The sequence below is a fragment of the Lagenorhynchus albirostris genome, chromosome 4, assembly GCF_949774975.1.
Source record: "Lagenorhynchus albirostris chromosome 4, mLagAlb1.1, whole genome shotgun sequence".
Lineage (NCBI taxonomy): Eukaryota > Metazoa > Chordata > Mammalia > Artiodactyla > Delphinidae > Lagenorhynchus > Lagenorhynchus albirostris.
Window position 1 is genome coordinate 16,922,152 of NC_083098.1, and position 22,588 is coordinate 16,944,739.

Genomic DNA, 22,588 nt, shown 5'->3' on the forward strand with positions numbered 1-22,588 from the left:
CTGAGCACATATATATAAAATATGTTCTAAGGAAGGACTCTAACAACTAAGAAGACATAGTAGATAAGAAACTAATAATAATCTGACAAATTATATAGAAAAAACTAGAAATTGGGGAAGGTAAAGTCTCAAAAATCATGGCTGATGGGGAAGAGAAGAAAAGATGAGAATAGAGAAAATGAAAATATTCTAAAAACTTCATCTTACCTTGGAGAGTGACTAAGAGGGAAATAGGATGTCTTAGTAAGAAAAAATTATCTTATGTTCAAGAAATAGTAAAGAAATATGTGTCTGATTTGGAGCACAGGAAAGGAAAGATAGCCAATAGTAAAATGAAACTCTTATAGTAAGTCTTCCACATTAACACAAGCAAACAAAATGGAATCATTAATCACTAGATCAAACATAAATGAGGAAAATAAAAATAAAGAACAGTGTAATATAAATAATAAAAATTAAGTTAAATTTAAAAGATAAAATCAAGGCTATGAATCACTGCAGTAAGTGTAAAGCATTAAATTCTCCCATTAAAGGTGGAGATTGTCAGATGAGTTCTTTTTAAATCTCAAATAGATGGTGTTTACCAAAATCACTAAAACATGTTGAGAATAAAGGAATAGGACAAATGTTACCAGGCAAATTCAAACAGTATTGAAGAAAGGTAACAGAGTATGGAGAATTTAGGGTTAAAATCCCACACAAGACTAAGAGATATCAGGTAGTGATAAAAACCAAGTTTATTTATGCTGTACACCTTAAACTTATATAGTGCTGTATGTCAACTATTTCTCAAACTGGGGAAAAAACCAAGTTTATGAAGATTATACAATAATAAAAATGTATGTATTAGACATAACAGCTGTTACACAAAGCAAAAGTTATTAGAAATGCAAGGAGAACTTGATCAAAATGCGATTATAGTGGATAATTTAATGCAGCTCTTTCAGAATTGGATAGATCATACAGATGAAAAATAAGCCATAAATTATAAAGTCATTAGACTTGATATACAGAATCTTCCATTTGACTACGAAGAAACCTTAACAAATTTTAAAATATAAAATTATCACAAAATACCAAGTATTTGATGTAGACACTCCCTCCGTAAAGGAGGAGCATAATTCCTTAAATACTGAGCTGCACAAAGTGGCTTCCTCTCAAAGAGGAAGAAGTATTGAAACAAGGAAAAAAGAGTAATGGTCCCGTAGAAAAACCTGACAAGTACTACCATAGCCAGGTGATCAAAATTAACACCAAAAGTCATAAGCTGTGTTGATAGTGTGTACCTTTGATGTGATGTGATGAAAATAGTGCTTTATAGTGCTTTATCCCTATTGTCTTCCTCTGGAAAACTCATAACCACAGTATAATCATGAGAAAAACATTAGATAAATGCCAGTTGAAGGGAATTCTACAAGATACCTAATGATTACTCCTCAAAACTGTCATTGTTATCAAGAACAAGGAGTCTGAGAAACTGTCACAGCCAAAAGGAACCTAAGGAGACTTAACAACTAAATGCAATATATTCAATAGTATCCTAGATAGGATCCTGGAATAGAAAAGCAATACTAAGTAAAAACTAAAGAAAATCAGGTAACGTACGGATTAACACATGGTAATGTATCAATATTGACTTATTAATTATATCAAATATGTCATGCTAATGTAAGATGTTAATAAGGGAAACAGGGTTGCAGGGTATAGATGGGGTGTTTCTGTACTTTGCAATTTTTCTGGAAATCTAAAACTGTTCTAGGATAAAGAGGTTATTTAAAAAACAGGAATGAATACTGGATAAAAATCACAGATGTCTTATGTAACCTAAAAAAAGTTAATTCCAATATTATTTAAAATATTCTAAATCATGAAGATACAATCCTCTCATTTTACTTCATGAAACCAGTATGACTTTAATACCAAAAGGTGATCCCAGATTCTCCCAAAAAAGAATAATACGGTTGATCTCTATAATAAATATATATGTAAAAATTCTAAAATTCTAATGAAGTAATAGCAAATTTTTTTTTTTTGGCCACGCCAGGCAGCATGCAGGATCTTAGTTCCCCAACCAGGGATTGAACCCGTGCCCGCCGCATTGGGAGAGGAGTCTTAACCACTGGACCACCAAGGAAGTCCCTAACAATGCTTTTAAAGGATAATATATTAAGATAAAAAAATGTAAATTCTACGACTGCAAGGGTGATTTCATTTCAAAACATAATGCTCTACATTGACAAATTATCACAGAAAGTAATATATATTCATATCAACAGTTGCAGAACAAACATTTGATAAAATTAAAGAGCAATTTCTAACAAAAATTCTATATTTAATGGAAATTGAAGGATACTATTTGAATATAATCAAAAATACTTACAAAATTTAGAGACAGAAAAAGTACTACCCTAAACAGCAAAAGACTAGAACTACTTCAATTGAAATAAAAACGGATGCTTCTATAATAATTAAAAATTATCATTTAATAATAATTAAATATATTAATTATATTGGATACAGTATATATTGGGTACAGTAAAACAAATAGTATCAAATTGAAAAGCAAGTGATAAAAATATCTTTTTGCCTATAATGTAATGGGATATCAAAATATCACAGGAAAATGTGTTAAATTACCCTATAATTAATAAGAGGAATAAGTGAAGTGACCAGGTTCAAGTTAAATACATAAAAACTCATAGTTTTTATCTATCCTAACAAGTTTCTATCTACCCTAAAAAGTAAATTGGTGAAAAATTCCATTAACAATAATGGAATATATACATAAGAATATGTAAAAATTCTATTTGTCATAGAATATGACAAAAATCATGGAATATATACATAGAATTATGCAATAGGAAAGACTTAAAACCTAAAAAAAGAAGATATGAGTAAATGAAAAGACACCAAAGTTACATGGGAAGCCAATATCATAAAATATAAATTCTCTTAAAATTAATATATCTTATACAATTCCAGTTGATATTTTATATTTATATATTTCCAGTTGATATTTTTATATAATAAATGTGGGTGAATAGACAATTAGGAAAAAGAAGAATGGTGAGGAATAACTCCCATTATCAAATATCTGAAGATATAGGGGCTATAAGCAACTACAATCAAATCAATGTGGTGTTGGCCTAGAAGCAGACAGATCAGGAGAACTAAATAAAGAATCCAGAAGTGTTTCCAGTGTGTGTAAACATTTAATCTAAGACAAATATAATACTTTAAGTGAGAAAAGTTTTAACTGTTTAATAAATTCTGCTGACACAACTGACTACCAAATTTATAAGAAAATAGAATTTCCTCCTATATCGCACATTTAGAAATATAATTTCCAGATGTTTCAAGATATAAACGTAAAAAAATGAAACAATAAAGTTCATATGTAGACAATTATGTTTATGGGCAAAGAGAGTTTTAACTTCTTTCTTAACTCTGGAGACAGAATCTTTAACAGAAAAGATAGTCACTACATGACAATATCAAAATTTTAAACTTTTATGTAACATAAGATGTCATAAATAAATTCAGTATATAAGCAACAACTCTTGGAAAGTTGTTTGCAATAAACAACACAGAAAGAGTCTTAACATCTCTGCTATTCAATATATCATAAAGTCTTAAAAAATGATCAGGAAGGGAAAGAAAACCCAGTAGAAAAATGGAAAAAAAACGTAAAAAGCAAATTCACAGAGGAACCGATTCAAATAACCAAAATAAATATTCAAGCCCACTAGTAGGGAGGAAATGCATATCACGGTCACACTGAAATATCACTTTTTTACCCACCAGGATGGCAAAGATTTAAAAGACCATTTTCTGGGAGGATATGAGAAAACGTAATTTCATAATGGATGGTGGAAATGTAAATTATCAGTTACCTGTGAATACCCCATAGATATCTTGTAAAAATAAATACCCCATTATAAAATGATATACAGTCATCATCCCTTGGTATCACAGGAGATTGGTTCCAGGACTCCCACTGATATCAGAATCCAAGATGTTCAAGCCCCTTATGTAAAATGACATAGTATTTACATATAACCTATGCACATCCTCCTGTATACTTTAAATCATCTCTAGATTACTTATAATACCTAATACAATGTAAATGCTATGTAAATAGTTGTAAGTGCAGTGTAAAAGCTGTGTAAATATAAATAGTTGCCAGGGAGCAGCAAATTCAAGCTTTTTTGGAACTTTCTGGAATTTTTTCCAACTATTTTTGGTCTGAAGTTAGTTGAGTTCAAGTTTGTGAAACCCACAGATATGGAGGACCGGCAATACATGGATATTTACTTACATCCATATATTTAAACACAAATTTGTTTCTTCATTGTGCAAAATGTCAAAAAATAGAAAAAAATGAAGTACCTAATAATAAGGGGAATGACAGTAAATCATGTCACCATGGAAGACTGAAGTAAAGTCATTTCATTTACTTGGCATGATTTCCATGAGGTATTACTGAGAAGAGCAAGATTCAGAAAATATATATCATACATTTTCTAAAACCAAGGAATTACCCCCCAAATTTTATTAATGTTAAATGTACATGTGAGTATATACTATGTATATGATTACATGAACATGGAGAATATATAGAAGGTGTGCTAGATCACCTAAGTCTAGGTATGCTAGATTACCTAAAATGGGGAGAAAATATGGTGGGAGAGGGGAAGAGTGAGGAAGAAATAAATAATGATCACATTTATTAATTGTTTATAAAAGGGGAAGATGTTTCAGGATTATTTAATATGTAAAACGTTGGTTAAAAGAGACGAAACAAGGATAGGAAGCAAGCAGAGCTGTGAAATGTTTGTATTGTTCTAATGCCATGAATAAGGTACAACGAAAACATGGTGAGATGTAAATCAGAGTTTGCACTAAAGGTTGCAACATGCATCCATACACCATTTGGGCTCCTTTGGAAAATATGCCTCACCCCACCTGCTTCAAAGAATACCGTGATGAGCGAAATCCAGTGCCAAACGAGGTAAACAGTAATTAGAGGCAGAGACACATGTGGTCTAGTGAGGTCAATTATGGGAGAAGATAGGGAGATGTTGTTGAGAGAGGTTTTCCCACAAAATGTAGAGTCATGAAGGGAATAAGTTACATAAAAATGGATTAAGTGAAGTTTGCACTTAAGAGTTTTTCAGGAAGGGTCAGATAAAATGTTTCTATTCTTAACTTTGACCAAAATCAGTGCACATAATAAATCATCTGCCTAGAAGCAGTAGCAACTGCTCATTCTTCTGATGCCCTGTGGAAATGGGGTTTGAGATCAAGGCACACACAGCAACCTGATCCTTAGATTGCTCTCCCTATCCTGGGCTACTCTGGGGACGGTCCTCCTAGAGTGGATAGTTCCAGGTAACAGTTTACTGTTAATATGCTGTTAATGGTGTGAAAATAAGGAAGACAATACCAAATGCAGTACTTTTGTTTTAAAAAGTATGAATGAAATGCTAAGGCATTTTACTTTTTCTTTTTAGAGGGTAAAATGAAGACCAAATAAGTCTTTTTTAATACGGTGTGTGCTTTTAAAAGATTGGAAATCAGTAAATTTGACACTTGTCATTTAAATTCAGTATTCTAAAAATGGAAAGTATAGCAATGAGATACAAATCTCATGTGGCTCAACTTATAAATTGTTGATAAAAAATTTAAAAACATATTTACATGGCATTTTAAAAAACCTATTGTCTTGCACAGTGGTCTCAAAGGAGCTTATTAAAGTTTTAGAAGATTCTCACTCATTAGAATTCTGTCTCAGCATTGTACAGTGTTTTACTAAATATATGTAGCTATATTCTGTTATATATGCAGACCATGTTAAATTGATTAGCAATTCTTATTAAGTTTTCTGACTACAGTCTAAGTACTTTAAAAACAATTACCTTGAATTAATAATTCAATAATAATATTCAGCCTTAAAAAGGAAGGAAATACTGTCACATGCTACAACATGGATGAACCTTGAGGGCATTATGCTAAGTGAAATAAGTCAGTCACAAAAAGGCAAATACTGTATGATAACTACTGAAGTGAGGTATCCAAAGTAGTCAGATTCATAGAAACAGAAAGAAGAATGGTGGCTGCCAGGGGCTGGGGGAGGGGGGAATGGGGAGTTGTTTAATGGCTATAGAGTTTCAGCTCAGCAAGATAAAAAGTTCTGGAAATCCATTGCACAACAGCATGAATATACTTAACACTACTGAACTGCACACTTAAAAGCGGTTAAGATGGTATATTTTGTGTTATATGTTTTTTACCACAATTAAAATTAAACATAAAATAGCTACCTTAAGTTACATAAGTGCTTATGAAATCTCAAATGTGTTTAAAGAAATATACTTTCTTTCCATGGTTGCCAAATAAAGGCTTTGCTGACAACGTGTCTCTACCTGGGTAAAGGAAAATTCTACTGAAGCCCAGTGTATAATGTAACAAGGATTTATTAATTGCCCGCTATGAACAAAACATTGAGAGGTATGTAAACATTTTTGTAGACATATAGATATCCATAGATAGAGGTATAGTTGTTGACACAAGTCTGAAAAACATGATAGCAATTCAAGATAGAAAAAATGTCAAGAAAATAACCGAAGTCACGAGATGGTACATGATTGATAGATAAGAGAAGGTCACTAGATAAAAAAACGAATCCTTAGCTTCATTGAACAGGCATAATAACTAACACAAGCGATGTGCATGTGTCTCACATATATAGGTAAGTAAAGAAGTTTTTACTAACACATTTGTGGTTGAAAGGGATTGATATTCATTACGTGATTATTTCTGCACACCCGTTATATAAGGTACCTGAATTTACTTTTCTTTCCATCTACCCCCACCTTTTTTTTCAGCCATATGAAAATTAAGTCTCCGAAAGTAATCAGATAATTCCAAATTCACACAAACCCAAACCTGGATAACTGTGACTCCGGAGATTTCTGTCAATTAATTTCAGCTCCCAGTACCGTAAAATAGAATTTTAAAACTTTTCTCTACCTTTTCCATCACATTTCCCCATTTATTCTAATACGACTCATGACTCCTCTTTTCCCCTCTTGTCAAAACACGTACACACGCACAACTCTGCTTCCTCCAGTTCTGAGTACAGGGCAATGTAGCAATGTAGCAGGGGAAAGGCAAGGAAGGAGAGAAGAATCTTCAAGCCCCAGGCTTCCAGATCTTTCACCACCAACCGCCAAGAACCTTATTATGTAGCGGTCTGCAGTCTCCCCACTAATACACATACTGCACAGAGAATGTTATACTAGATGTAGTAAACAAGCCTTAGGAAATGCTTGGAATGACCACACCAATTCCTAAGGATTGGCTAGAATATTTTCCTGTATGTGGAACACTCTTCTTCCAGACACATATGTCCTAACTGTATTTTTATTTGTACTCATATTTCTTATCTGTAATATTTAAGGTTGAAAAACTAGATTTCTAGACTCATTTTTAATCTGTAATGTGTAAGATTCTGGGGACTGAAAAATAAATTTTAAAAAATACTTTTTTCAGTAAAGGGCACTAGATGGCACAATTTCACCAATTTATGCTAATAAATTCATTTGTCTTATTAATTCACAAAATAATTTAGCTTTATGAAGAGTTATACCTAAATAACAGGAAGTCTATATAATTATAAAGAGGAAGGTTCTTGAGAATATAATGTTTCCAATGTACCGTGTTTTATGTCCTTGTTTATAAACATGGTAACCAGAATTCCAGCGCTGGATGAATAATTTAAGTTACCCAAAGAAAATAGCAGTCTGTCTATAGTGAAATCCATCAAGACCTTATAGATGTTAAACATTTATTTCTGGCAAATGTACATTTTTATAATATTACTAACATATAACAAAGCTATGCAGTACAATAAAGTGGACTGGTGATTCCATTGACCATGAATGCTTAAAATCAGGTACTATACAGACTGAGTTTAAAAGTCTGAATTTTTCTTACTTCAATGTTTGCCTTAAGCTAATTATACCCAATTAAGACCTTCATTTCTTCATGTTTAAAAATGAAAAAATTGATCTAGAAACAATAGAAAATGATTAAGGTCTACCAGATTTAGTATCCAGTTGACCTTTTATTTGCTAAAAGTACCATATTTATAGCAAAACCCCCAAATCTATCCAGTGTTTTCCCAATCACTTTATTTCCTGGAACTATTTATCGTTCAGAAACTTTATCAGCTCTTGAGCTACATCCTGACATACAAGACAGCACATCAGCCAAGCAAGCAGAATGTACAGCTCACCTAGAACATCTCTGAACCCTGGCTCAGGCTCTTGGAGAAGTCTTGCCTAATTGTATAGTGAATACTCCTGCCAGATGGTGGAGTTAACTGTGGTAAATCTTCACTTAAGAGATTCTAATATGGAAATAACCCTACTTAGATACTCTTGCCTAATCAAAAGTTCTCCTCTTTAGAGGAAAGTCATAGTCTTGGGCAAAGGGAACAGCTTCTGGAGGGTCACATGTGAAGAGGGGAGTAGAAAAAATGACATCTACCTTGTTAGCTGGACTGTCCCAAGGTACACTAGATATTAACAGAGTGACATGCTGTACAGCCATATTGCCCTTACATTCTAACAAACTAGGCAGAGCAGGGTGGCAGATGGGCTAAGTGAGTGAGGGAACAAGAAATTAGACAATTCCTAGAAAGGTACTCAAAGTAATACTGGAGGTCCTGGAAAGTTGATGTGAGTGGACAGTGGCTTCTTATAGAAAGTTGTTCCCAGCCACCTAAAGTGACTTACCTATAACAGCTGAACCAATATCAGTCTACATCTGCCAAATTCTATGTATTTTACATAAAGACCTGTAAGAAACTCCAAAGCTGTAACCATAATGCTGCTGCCATCCATGAGTTTAACAAGTAATCAGCTATCTCTTTTTACAGATAGTTTACCGTGATAGAATAGGAAAAACAGACTCTCTTCTGTTGCTCTCAAATGCTAGGCTTCACTTCAAAAAGTCTCTTTTTTCCCCTCCCCTAAAATGTTTAACTGATATGCTAACCAACATGTATCATACCATTATGATCAATAAGGAAGAAAATAGAGTATTAACAAGATAATAGTATTCTTTGTAAGAAAAAATATATATATATATTATAGACAGAATATATGAACACATTTGGCACCTCTCAAGGGAAGCATTATTATGTGAGTACATAATGTACGTTGTGGTTTATCCCCCAACCCACCCGCTGCATCCAGAAAACTATCTGAGCAAATTATGGTAATTCATTGCTTGGACAATGGTTAGTTCAGGAAAGGGCATGCGACCCACCTGTGACTGTTGTAGGCATGATTCTAAAATGGCCCCTCAAAGATGTCCCACCCTAATCCCTAAAACCTATGAATATGACGAGATATCAGTCTCCTGATTATGTTCTGTGATTTGGCACAGTTGGTCTCAAGAAAGGGAAATTATCTGTGTGGCCAAATCTAATCACACCAGCCCTAAAAAAAAAAGCAGAGAGGTTTCTTCAGCTGATGGTGGAAAGAGATTCAAAGCAGAAGGATTCAAGGGAACCACTTGATGAGGAATGCGGGCAGCCCCGAGGAGCTGAGATCAACCCCCAGCTGATAGCCAACAAGGAAAGAGGGGCCTCAGACTTACAGCCACAGAGAATTGGAGTTTGTGAATAATCTGAGTGAACTTGGAAGTGGATTCTTCCTCAGACCCTTCAGCTAGAAGCCCAGTCCAGCCTACACCTTGACGTTAGCCTGTGCAGCCCTAATCAGAGAACCCAGTAGAGCCTGCCCGGACTTGTGTCCTACAGAACTGTGAGATAATACATGAGTGTTGTAGTAAGCTACTAAGTTTGTAATGGTTTGTTCTGACAGCAATAGAAAACTAATACAGTGGACAAAGAGTTGTAAAATATAGTCTACTAATGTCTCTGAGGAAATTTTACTTCTTCGAAAGAGCCACTGGACAAAATGGTGTCTCCTCTTTCTTTTAATGTTGCTATGTCTGGACCTAATGCCTAGAGCTGGCATGTGGGTGCAAAGGATTATGTTGATGGACTTCTTAAAACTAAATCACCCTTACAATTACAGAATAAGTTTACTTGATAATAATGTATAGGACATAAGCGTGTTGAAAAACGGAGCAAAACTAGGTCCTCTTGCTACTGAAGGAACTAGCCCTGGAGCCCACTCTGCCTCCAAAATGACTGATATGTGAGATAACAAATGTATTTATTGTTTAAACCAGTTTGAAAGGATTCTTTTACAAACAAAATGCTTTGATTTATTGATATAAAACTAGTAGAGTTACAGCTAGAAACATAGCGTTAGATAAAGAACACTAGACACTGCAATGAGAGATATCATATATCCAGCTGCAGTTATATAATTTTTTCTTTCACATTTAAGAATTTTCTCCCCTTTTTCATCCACAAATCTAGTGAAATATAAAAATTTCAGAAAATTATATGGACTATACCTCTGTGATGACATGAAAGATTTCTACCTAATACCAGTATCTGTGATTGAGGAATTTAAAGTTTGGTCAACAAAAGTGTTGCTTTATTTTCATAGTACGAAATACCAAAGCATGACCAATACTCAGGAATTTGTAACTTGTTAGTTATGTAAGTTTAAATAACGAGAGATCAGGGTTGAGAGGTTCAAAAGTCAGCATGTAAGAGGTAATTAAAGCCATGTTAATTGTCACCCAACATGAGAAGGCAAAGAGAGAAGAGCAGTGCCTGAAGACAGAAAGAATCCTCAGAAACAGCCAAGGTTAGAATCTGTGGGCAGAAGAGGAGGAGCCTGTGAAGGAAAGTAATAAAATTGGTTAGGCATATTTGATTAGAGTCAGAATAAATGATGTCAGGGAAGCCAAGAGCATAGAAGATAGTTTTGAGAAGTGCTTGCCCAGCAATCAGGAGTAGAGAAGAAATTCAATAAGATAAATATTGAAAAGGATCCACTGAATTTGGCAATTTTAATGCATTATTTTCTTTCAGTAAAGATAATTTCCGTTGTCGGGGGAAGGAAGTGGGGGATAAGCAGAAGCCAGATTGTTGTGGGTTGAGCAGTAGGAGGGACACTTCATCTTCTGAGACAGGAAGGAAGGAAATAAGCATGAATGCAGATGTTTACCACAATGGAAATATGCAAATGTGGGCACATGGAAATAATGCAGCAGGGTACCTAAGCTCAAGTGAAATAATTGCAAGGAGGAACAATACTTAAGAGATTTCTTAAAATACCATCTCACACCATCAGAATAGCTATTGATGTCCAGGATATAGCACCAACCTCAAATGTGGCTATAAGTAAAACATTAATTTACTTTCTACAGTTGTCAGTACAGAGTGCTACAGTTGGGTGGTCACACAAGAATGTGGATATTGAATTAAAAAGATTGCCCTCAAAGAGTTAAACTATATACTTAACATATAATCAATTTATAGGCAAAGTCACCTGAGAGACAGAATTCCTGCCAAGTCAAGTCTGCAAGATTTGAAGTACTTTATTGAATATATTAACATAGCTAGTGAAAGAATGTATTAACAAAAAAGGGAAGGGGGTGTTGATTGGCTATGGAAGTAGAGTAACTGGGCAAACCCAGGCAAACCCACTCAAATACAGGGATGAGTGTGTTTGTCCTGCTGGCAGGGCTATTCCTGATGGGAAAACCAACAGAAAATATATGCACAGAAATTATTATAATTCAACTTGTAGATAGTACCATGGGAATTAAGAGGAAAAGGAGATGACTTCTAATTGATCAATGACATATGAGCCTTGATGCAGGGAGAAAAAAAAAAAGTCAGGTTTATGGAAGAATTTGCTGCTGTTCTATAAACATTTCATTTCTATGTTTTGTTTTCCCAACCAGGTTACCAAACTCTTGTCAGAGACTCATAGTAAGATTGTGATGAAAAAGAAACTCTCAACATCACTTGCTCTAGGGCAGGATTACAACTAAACTCCAACAAATTCACCAGCTTATAAGCAGAATATGCTCTTTCCCATGACCTCATAGGAATTTCTGTCAACTAGGTCCTCCACATGGAATAATATCAAATCTCTTATGATTTTCAAAGCAGGCTTACAAGTAGGAATAACTGATGTCATTGTTACTATTGAAGTGTAAGATCTGGAGGCAATGGAAAGAAGTAGCAAGTGATTTGGTCAAGGTTATACTACCTATGAGAAGCAAAGAACCAGGACCAAAGTAGAGAAGGGGCACATCCATGGTTTGTGCTCAGAGAGAAAAGGAAGATGTTGTAGGTGAAGGAAAATCTCCTCCTCTGCCCATGTTAGTGTTACCAGTAGGGGTCCTACAAATTAGACTGGCCAAAGACAGATTAACAAGAGAAAAACAAGCAGGTTATTAACATGTGCATTGCACATATACACATGGGAGCACTCAGTGATAAGTAACACAAGTGGATGGTTAGAACGTGAGTTTAAAGACCAACAAAGGAAAAGGGGTTTGGGGGCTTTTGGACAGGGGAGGCAGGCTATATAAAAGTGACCAGGATTGCCATCGACAGAGGAATGGATAAAGAAGATGTGGCACATATATACAATGGAATATTACTCAGCCATAAAAAGAAATGAAACTGAGTTCTTTGTAGTGAGGTGGATGGACCTAGAGTCTGTCATACAGAGTGAAGTCAGAAAGAGAAAAACAAATACCGTATGCTAACACATATATATGGAATCTAAAAAAAAAAAAGATTCTGATGAACCTAGGGGCTGGACAGGAATAAAGACGCAGACGTAGGGAATGGACTTAAGAACACAGGGAGGGGGAAGGGTAAGCTGTGACGAAGTGCGAGAGTGTCATTGACATATATACACTACCAAATGTAAAATAGATAGCTAGTGGGAAGCAGCCGCATAGCACAGGGACACCAGCTTGGTGCTCTGTGTCCACCTAGAGGGGTGGGGTAGGGAGGGTGGGAGGGAGGGAGACGCAAGAGGGAAGAGATATGGGAACATATGTATATGTATAACTGATTCACTTTGTTATAAAGCAGGAACTAACACACCATTGTAAAGCAATTATACTCCAATAAAGATGTTTAAAAAAAAAGTGACCAGGGAAAAGTATGGTAAACAGGGTTGTTTGGTAAGGTTTGTTATGCAAATTTGAGTTGGTGCTTTCTTCATTGCTAAGAGTGTTAAGAGTCCTCTTCTGGTAGGAGAGAGGGAGACATTTCTACAAATGAAAATTTCCTTTATAAATGTAATTTCCTTTACAAAAGGAAAACTTGGTCTTGTTTGTAGGGCTTTTCCTGCATCTTTTGGTTCTCAGTGGCCTTTAGCTCAAAATAATCCATATACCAAAGAGGCATATTTTGGGGTGGTATATTCTGATACCCCTCAATATCTACAAGGGGCTAGAAATTCTACTGTTTTTTGCAGTAGTGGGAACCAGAATCCATCTCAAGTTGCCAGAATCTAGTTTTGCAAATAGTGTTGGATGGTCTTTACTCTTTCCCTCCATGAGATGAGCAACAAAGAGCATATGCCTACAGGGCTTCTTCAGGTCATACCCGGCGTGTTAGGCAAGGCATGGTGCTAGAAAACAACAAAGAATTGACACAAACAAGAAGACTTCACGAAATTTTAGGGATAATTATTACTCATATTTTTTTTCATTCTTATTATGGTAAAATACATAAAATATTTACCATTGTAACCATTTTTAAGTATAGTTAAGTAGTATGAAGTATATTGATAACGTTGTACAACTATCACCACCATCTCCATACTCTTATCATCTTGTAAAATGGAACTGTATCCAGTAACGCCTCATTCACCTCTTCCCCCCAGCCCCCGGTAACCACCATGCTACTTTCTGTCTCTGTGATTTTGACTACTCTAAGTACCTCATATAAATGGAATCATAGGTATTGTCTTTTTGTGACTGGCTTATTTTACTTAGAATAATGTCTTGAAGGTTCATCCATGTTGTAACATATATCAGAATTTTCTTTGTAAGTCTGAATAATACTTTATTGTATGTGTATGCCACATTTTGCTTATCCCTTTATCAGTTTGTGAACACTGGGGCTGCTCCCACGTTTTAGCTATTGTGAGTACTGCTGCTGTGAACATGGGAGTACAAATATCTCTTCAAAAGTCTGCTTTCAGTTCTTTTGGATATATACCCAGAAGTGGAATTGCTAGATCACATGGTAATTCTATTTTTAATTATTTGAGGAACCATCATACTGTTTCCATAGTGGCCACAGGATTTTACCTTCCTACTAATAGTGCAGAAGGATTCTAGGATCTCCACATCTTAATAGCTATCATAATATGAGATGGCCTCTCATTGTACTTTTTATTTGCATTTCCCTAATGATTGGGGATACTGAGCATCTTTTCATATGCTTGTTGGCCATTTGTGTATCTTCCTTGGAGAAATGTCTATTCAAATCCTTTGCTCATATTTTAATTGCATTTCTTATTTTTCTATTATTGAGTTTTAGGAGTCCTCTGTATGTTCTAGATATTAGCCCCTTATCAGATATATGATTTCCAAATATTTTCTCTCATTCTCTGGGTTGCCTTTTTTACTATGTTTATATTGTCTTTTCATACACACAGTTTTTTAATTTTCATGAAGTTCAGTTTGTCTATATTTGTTTTGTTTTGTTTTGTTTTCTGTGCCTTTGGTGTCATAGCCAAGAAATCACTGCTGAATCCAATGTTATGAAGCTTTTGCCCTATGTTTTCTTCCAAGAGTTTTTTAGTTTTAGGCCTTACATTTAGATCTCTGATCCATTTTCGGTTAACTTTTGTGTATGATGTTAGGTAGGGGTTCAACTTCATTCTTTTGTATGTGGATATACAGTTTTACCAGCACGTTTTTTGGAAAGACTGTCCTTCCCCACTGAATGGTCTCGGCACTCTGGTCAAAAATCAGCTGGCCATATATGAGAGAATTTATTTCTGGGCTCTCTATTATGTTCTGCTGATCATAGATCTGTCTTTATGCCAGTACCACACTGTTTCTTTATAGTAAGTTTTGAAATTAGGAAATGTAGGTCCTCCAGCTTTGCTCTCCTTTTTCAAAATTCTTTTGGTTATTTAGGATGCTTTGAGATTCTATATGAATTTTAGCATAGATTTTTCTATTTTTGCAAAAAACATTGCTGGGATTTTGATAGGGATGCATTGAATCTGTAGATTGCTTTTGGTAGTATTGACATCTTAACGGTATAAGTCTTCCAATCTATGAACATGGAATATGTTTCCATTTATTTTCATTTTCTTTAATTTCTTTCAATATTTTATAGTTTTCATTATACAAATCTTTCACCCTTTTGGTTAATTCCTAAGTATTTTATTCTTTTTAATGCTATTGTAAATGGAATTGTTTTCATAGTTTTCAGATTGCTCACTGTTAGTGTATAGAAATGCAACTTATTTTTGTGTGTTAACATTGTACCCTGCTACTTTGCTGAATTCATTTATTAGTTCTAACAGGGTTTTTTTGTGCAGAATCTTTAGAGTTTCTGTATATAAGATTATATCATCTGAGAACAGAAATAGTTTTACTTCTTCCTTTCCAATTTGGATGCCTTTTGTTTCTTTTTCTTACCTAAGAATTTTAAGTACAGTTATTCATAGCTTTAAAGAAATTTTGTAACTTAATAAATTCTCCATTGCTTGTTGTCAATGAAAAATTAATCAGTAGATCTAAGAAAGAAATGGAATTTTTATTCGAGCCAAATTTGAGGATTATAACCCTGGAAGAGCATCTCAGAAATCTCTGAGAACTGTTCTACCTATTAGAAGTCAAGGCACAGTTATATAAGTTTTTTGAGACAGAGGGCTGTGCATTATATGACGTATTATTGACAGTTTATGCAACCCAAGTGTAAGCGTCATCTTGGCCCCTTACAGGATCAAAAAGGAATATGATCTTTTAAGGAGTTGTCTTGTTGATGCTAGGAGAATGTTGCTCTTTTCGATTGAGCAGGCATTTCTGCCGATGGGGGAGGTTTGGTTGATGCATAATATAGATACACAGTGCACAATAATGGGGAGAGGAGGCCAAAGAGCAGAGAAAATTTTTTACGTTTAAATTTTTCTTGTCATAAAATATGAATTTTATTTTACATTGTTATTGCTTACACTTTTGTTTTTCAGTCTTTGAAGTTAATCAAGCAGTCTTAAGAGTTGGAGGCAGTGCTGGATGAAAAAAAGGCAAATGTATTTCAGGTATTGATTATAGCCATCCATCAAAAGACCCTCACATGTTCTCAGGAAAGCTCAAGTAAGCATAGATTTTTCTGCGTTGATATTTTGACCACACCCATTAGGTCACTTCATAATTCAGTATAAAGGAGCATCCTTTTTTTAAAATTTTTATTTTATATTGGAGTATAGTTGATGAGCAATGTTGTGTTAGTTTCAGGTGTACAGCAAAGTGATCCAGTTATACATATACATGTATCTATACTTTTTCAAATTCTTTTCCCATTTAGGTTATTGCAGAATATTGAGCAGAGTTCCCTGTGCTACGCAGTAGGTCTTTGTTGGTTATCTATTTTAAATATAGTAGTGTGTAGATGTCAATCCAAAACTCCCAATTTATTGCCCCCCCACCTTCCGCCTTTGATAACCATAACCTTGTTCACTGAGTGCACAGTCTATGATTTGGCACTATCCAATCCTTAGAAGAATCATGTACAGTTGTTTTGTTTTGCTTTGTTTTTGCGGTACTCGGGCCTCTCACTGTTGTGGCCTCTCCCGTTGCGGAGCACAGGCTTCGGACGCACAGGCTCAGCGGCCATGGCGCATGGGCCCAGCCGCTCCGCGGTATGTGGGATCTTCCCGGACCGGGGCACGAACCCGTGTCCCCTGCATCGGCAGGCGGACTGTCAACCACTGTGCCACCAGGGAAGCCCGTCATGTACAGTTTTTATTTACAGAAGAGAAAACTAAAGTTCAAAAAGATTTGTGATAAATGTGTGACTTATAAGTTACAGGGCTAAGATAAAAGCCCAGTTCTGATTCCAGGATCCTTTTCACAATACTACAGTACTTTCATATTACTTTCATACTAGCAAGCGTTTGTTTGAGAACAACAGAAATAAAAAGAAATGACTAAAGTCAAAATGATTTGTAAAGTGATTTTAAAATGCTATTTGCACATCTTACAAATTTGAGTTTGAGTTGTAAGAATTGTTGGCCCATGGAAAGAAATCGTTCAGCAATCACTGCAATAGTATCTAATACTATTAGATATTGCTAATAGTTATGTCTAGCTATCATTGCTGTAGAAAACCCAGTAGCTTTGCCATTTAAAAGGGGAGATATTCTTTTGAGTGAATTCCCAAACAAGATAGAGGTATCAAAGTCACACTACTACATGGATACAAAAACTAAAGAATAAAAAAATTAGGGCTTCCCTGGTGGCGCAGTGGTTGAAAGTCCGCCTGCCGATGCAGGGGACACGGGTTCGTGCCCCAGTCTGGGAAGATCCCACAGGCCGCGGAGCGGCTAGGGCCGTGAGCCATGGCCGCTGAGCCTGCACGTCTGGAGCCTCTGCTCCGCAATGGGAGAGGCCACAACAGTGAGAGACCCGCGTACCGCAAAAAAAAAATTAAAATAAGACGTGTTTTCGTGATGGGATTGTGGATGATATCACTTTCTTTTAACAACAACAACAGAAAGTCCTTTGTTGCTATCATCTTTGCTTATTTTGAAATAAATAAACATCAGGAAGAAAAATATTATAAAGGAGTTTGCTTATGAATTGCTCTTCTAACGTTACTTAAAAAATTATTTTCCTGAGCCTTGGGACTGCTTGAATTCTGGATAAACTTACTCAGTTTCTTAGAATTAATTTTTTGGACTCCTTTTCCAGCACAAATCCTTTGGTCTATGCTAAGACAGTAAATTCTGTCTCCCAGGCAACTTTGTGTAAATCAAAGCTGAAGATCAGACCAAAGTTAATGCATTACATTGAAGTAAAATAGGATTGCTTTGCATTTCAATTGGTGTTATTCGATTTTGTGTGATTAAATGTCCCTATTACCATTGTTGGTTAATTCTAGGTAATTTGAATCTCTTGTACATTTAAGGTCTGAAGCATTTTATAAAAGAAAAATGAAATTTTAAAAATTAAACAGTAGTCAAACAAAAGAATTAATCAAGTGATAAATATTTATCTCCATTATTAATAAAAGACATTGAAATCCAAACATCAATGAGGTAACATTACTCACCTATAAAATAAGCAGATTTAGAAGATAATAACCAATACCATTAAGGGTGCAGAGAACTGTTTCCTGTATTGGTTCCATATTCAGGTCCTCATTATCTCCTACCTGGACAATCTCAAAAACTCCCTTCTAACTAGTCAGCCTGATCCCAGTCTTATAGTTCTTAAATCTAGTCTTCACACTGTAGCCTGAAAAGTCTATCTAAAATATAATTCGAACCATAATACTGCTTGTGTTTCTCAGCCTCTTAGTTTCCAAGGAAGAATAGTCCATTAATGGTGTATCTGTAAAGAAATAGCTAAATGTATGGTTACAGTTCGATTCTGCCACGGTTAGTACTAAATCCAAGATTTGTTCCTCTGACAGCCACAGGAAGCCAAATTGAATTACAGTGTTGTTTGGGAAGCATGGGATTAGAATAGGGACATCAATTATATTGGTTAAGGGAATCAGGTTAAAGAAGCTTGGAGCTGTCACCTCCTCAGCCATTTTCATCAGTCTGAACATTCTCTGCCTGGACAGTGCTTGGATGGACGTTAGCAACTTTGTATCTGGGGGTTTCATATTCTCTACCCCAAACAGAATTTACCTTTTTGTTTATGTAAGGGAGACAAAACTTTTCCTCTGTCCTCTTAGGGCCTCTGACTGAACCTGAGAATTAAATTGATATAGACAGATTAACAGGAGAAAAGCATATAAATTTTATTTCCACATGTACATGGATGTCTTCACAGGAAAATGAAGACCCAAAAAGTGGTTAGACCTGCGTGCTTGTATACTAGATTGAACAAACTGTAGTAATTATGGAAAAGTACCTAAAATACATGGGGAGAGTAAAGGAAGATAAGGGTTAGTTTAACAAGGTTTGTTTGTGCAGTTTCTTCACAACCTTGACTCCCTGTCTCTGGTGATAAGAATGTTCTCTTCCTCCAGGTGCAGGAGGACATCTTTTGCAAGGGAGTTTTCTCTCCTGTGTTCAGGAAGAAAAGGGGAGGTCAGCTTGCCTTTCTTGCATTTGTTGTTTTTCTAGTGTCTGTAGCTCAAAACAGTTAATATGCCAAATTAGTATTTTGGGGGGTGGTGTGTTTTGAACCCCTATGTTTACATCATTTTTCTAAATGAGATATACCACTACTTAGGGTTTTACTTATTTAACTTTAATCACATTCCAGACTTGCCTCTCAAGATTGCACCTAGGTTGTTTTGATTAGAGTTTGAGGCATTCCCAAAATCTTTAATCGTGTAGTTCTACACAGTCTCCAAGTTTACTCCTACAAAGTCACTAATTTAAGCAAATATTTGAGACCTACACTATGCAAAGCACTATTTGATGTTCTGGGGATAACCTATGACCTAGACAGACCTGTTCCTATTTTTTGTAAAAGCCATAAGAGTAGCTTTCCCAGAGAGCAATCTTATTTTTCTTATTATTATGTTCTTGGGTGGCCTTTCACTGTTGATACTATTTCCAAAATTAAATCATTGGGAAGCTTGTTAAAAACTTTAAGCCATCATTTTGTATCATAAGTAACCACCTTCCAGTTGTCTATCACATGTTGGCTTTTCTTAAGATGTAGCACTGAGGATGATCCTGTTTTCCATTCTCCTTAAATTTGACAGTAGATAATTTTAGATAACATGTAGAATAACAGGCCTTGCATTTAATTAACGTTAAAGGGTTTGAATTAGGGGTGTAGAGTTGAATGAAATTTAATGAAAATTATCATTAAATTGTTTGATACATTCAGATACTTCTCTCATTCTTCGTTCACCTGACAGTGTTGAACTTTTATTTGAACTCTGTGTTTCGAGCAGCAGTGGTTGAGAAATCCGTGTACCCTTTCATGTTCTGGGAAATGGCTAACTACAAAGCACAACTCTGGCCTCACATGTTCCGAGATGTCTCTGTCATTCCGCATTACCCCACATGGCAGATGACACCCTTGTTTGTCTGCCCCTATAAAACCCCAGGCCTCTCCCTTTTCTTTGAGACATTCCTCATTAAATAGTCTCTTTACTGCAGTCAGACAAATAAAATAATTTCCTTAGTTGTCTAGTGCATTTTGTCTTTCACACACCAAATCATAATGCTCAATGCTGCCTTAACACAAAGTTGGTTGGGTTTTTATGATAATTAAATGAGTTAATATTTGTATAGCACTTTGAATGGTATCAGACATCTAGTATGCGTTCAACAGTATATTGTCTGTAATACCTATATTATCTACAGTAATAACCATTATCATTTCATTGTTGTTAACTCCTAATCAACATTAGAGAAAAAATATTATTCAAATTGTTAAAGAAAATATTATCCATGACCCTTGTTGAAGGTGGTAAGTAAGGCAGATGTTATTCAAGGGGGACCATCGCAATGGATGTAGAGACAAACTGCAGTGAGATCTTGCAGTGGGAGAGAGAGATTGGACTCAACTCCCAATACAGCAGAGGCAAGTGGGAGGTTTTAGCCATGGAGCAGAGCTGGGAGTGGGGGGTGGTCATTACTAAGAGGAAATATCAGGGGTAAGGGGGGAGTCTAGCGAAACTGACCTAACAGGATTCTTGCTGAAGGCAGGCCAGGGTGATCAGACACCACCTGGGGGATGGTGGCAGATAAGGAAGCAAATTACATATTGAGGGTTAAAGTGGCTTATCAGGATTCTTGATAAAATTGGAAAATGCTGAAAGGAACACCTAGTCAGGCCTAGCTGAAAAAGAGTTCTACGGAAACTGAGTAGGGTTCGGTCAAGGAGAGAATCTTTGTCATCAGGCAAGGAAGTTTGGAAAAATATACTCATCTATATATTTTATTTTCAATGCTGCAATCTAACCTAAGTTGACCAGAAGAGGAGGAGCAGGAAAAGGTCAAAGGGGAGGTGTGGGAATGGCAAGGTTGAGAGAAGGAGAAATATATGGTCCATTCCTCAGAATTGATATTCTCCTAGATTCCCAATGCTACTTCTAGACAATAGAGTGAGCACCTTCCCTTCCAGTCTCATCTTGTGAAATGTAAATCCTCAGTCAAACTCCCCTTCCCCTGTTCACAGCATCACAGTTCTCCTCTAGCAGAGACCTCTTCCTTCTCCTTGGATACCTTCAGGCTACAACAGTACCTTCTTCCAGTATCCTCTATACCCTAAGGTAATGTAACAGCTCCACTTCCCTTAGTCTTGTCTTTCCTCCCTTGATTCTGTAGACCTCCATCTCCATTCCATCCGCCAGGCAGAGCCTTTACTTTGGTGTCATCACAATGAGCAACCCTCTGATTCTTTTTTTTTTTTTTGCGGTACGCGGGCCTCTCACTGCTGTGGCCTCTCCCGTTGCGGAGCACAAGCTCTGGACGCGCAGGCTCAGTGACCATGGCTCACGGCCCTAGCCGCTCCGCGGCATGTAGGATCTTCCCGGACCGGGGCATGAACCCGTATCCCCTACATCGGCAGGCGGACTCTCAACCACTGTGCCACCAGGGAAACCCAACCCTCTGATTCTTTAAATCAGAAATCCCTCCTTTTCAGCAGAATTTCTTTTTTACATACCGCATTTTCCCTTTTACCTTACAGAGGCTAACTTGCTTTTTACCTTCATTATGAATTTCAGTTAGCTAAGTCATTCACTTTTTCTCAGGTTAAAAGTTACTTTCTTACCTCCCAAGATTCTCTTCAGAATCTAGTGCAGCGAAGATGTGTTCAGCTTCAGAGAAAAGAAACCCTGCCTAAAAGTGGCTTAAATCAGAATTCTCTGAGAGCTGCAAATGGTTAAAAGTAAGCTGAGATAGTGATCATTTAGTCTTTAGAGTGGGTATTTAAGGTATGAGAGATTGTCTACAGTCCTAAGCAGCTTTGTCTATCTACCTACATGTGGAACATGAATATTAGCATTTCCCTGTGTGCTAAGATATGGAAAAGGACGCGAAGCACTAGCTTGAAGGAATAGAAGTTTACTGTCTCACTGACACAAGTCCTGGGATAGGGAGTTCCAGGCTAATGTTATGGCTCAGCAATGCCATGGGACACCCAGACTCTTTCTACCTTTTTAGTCTATCATCCTTATCATGCTCTCATTTGCCCTCTTACTTGTCGCCTCATGGTACCAAATGGCGTCAGTGCCTCCAGTCCTCCAAAACCAAAAACCAAGCAAAAAGAAGAGAGGGAAAATAGTGGTGCTAAATCACATCTGCTTATACCTCATAGGCCAGAACCATGTCACATAGCACTTCAGTTTCAAGAAAGGCTGGGAAATTGGGTTTTTAGGTTACAGCTGCTGTAATAGAGTCAGATAAGAAAAAGTCAGGGAAGTGGGTGGCATGCGTATTATATAAGCCAATCT

The 22,588-nt window shown here is 36.1% G+C and overlaps 1 long non-coding RNA gene across 1 annotated transcript in view; it reads left to right on the forward strand.

Annotated features, from left to right (window-relative positions):
• LOC132519188 (uncharacterized) overlaps positions 1-19,311 on the forward strand; it is a 32,471-nt gene extending 13,160 nt beyond the window's left edge. The window contains exons 2-3 of the long non-coding RNA XR_009540111.1: positions 16,182-16,253; positions 19,196-19,311. This is a non-coding gene — a long non-coding RNA (uncharacterized LOC132519188). The remainder of the gene's footprint in view (positions 1-16,181; positions 16,254-19,195) is intronic.
• The last annotated feature ends 3,277 nt before the right edge of the window (positions 19,312-22,588 follow it).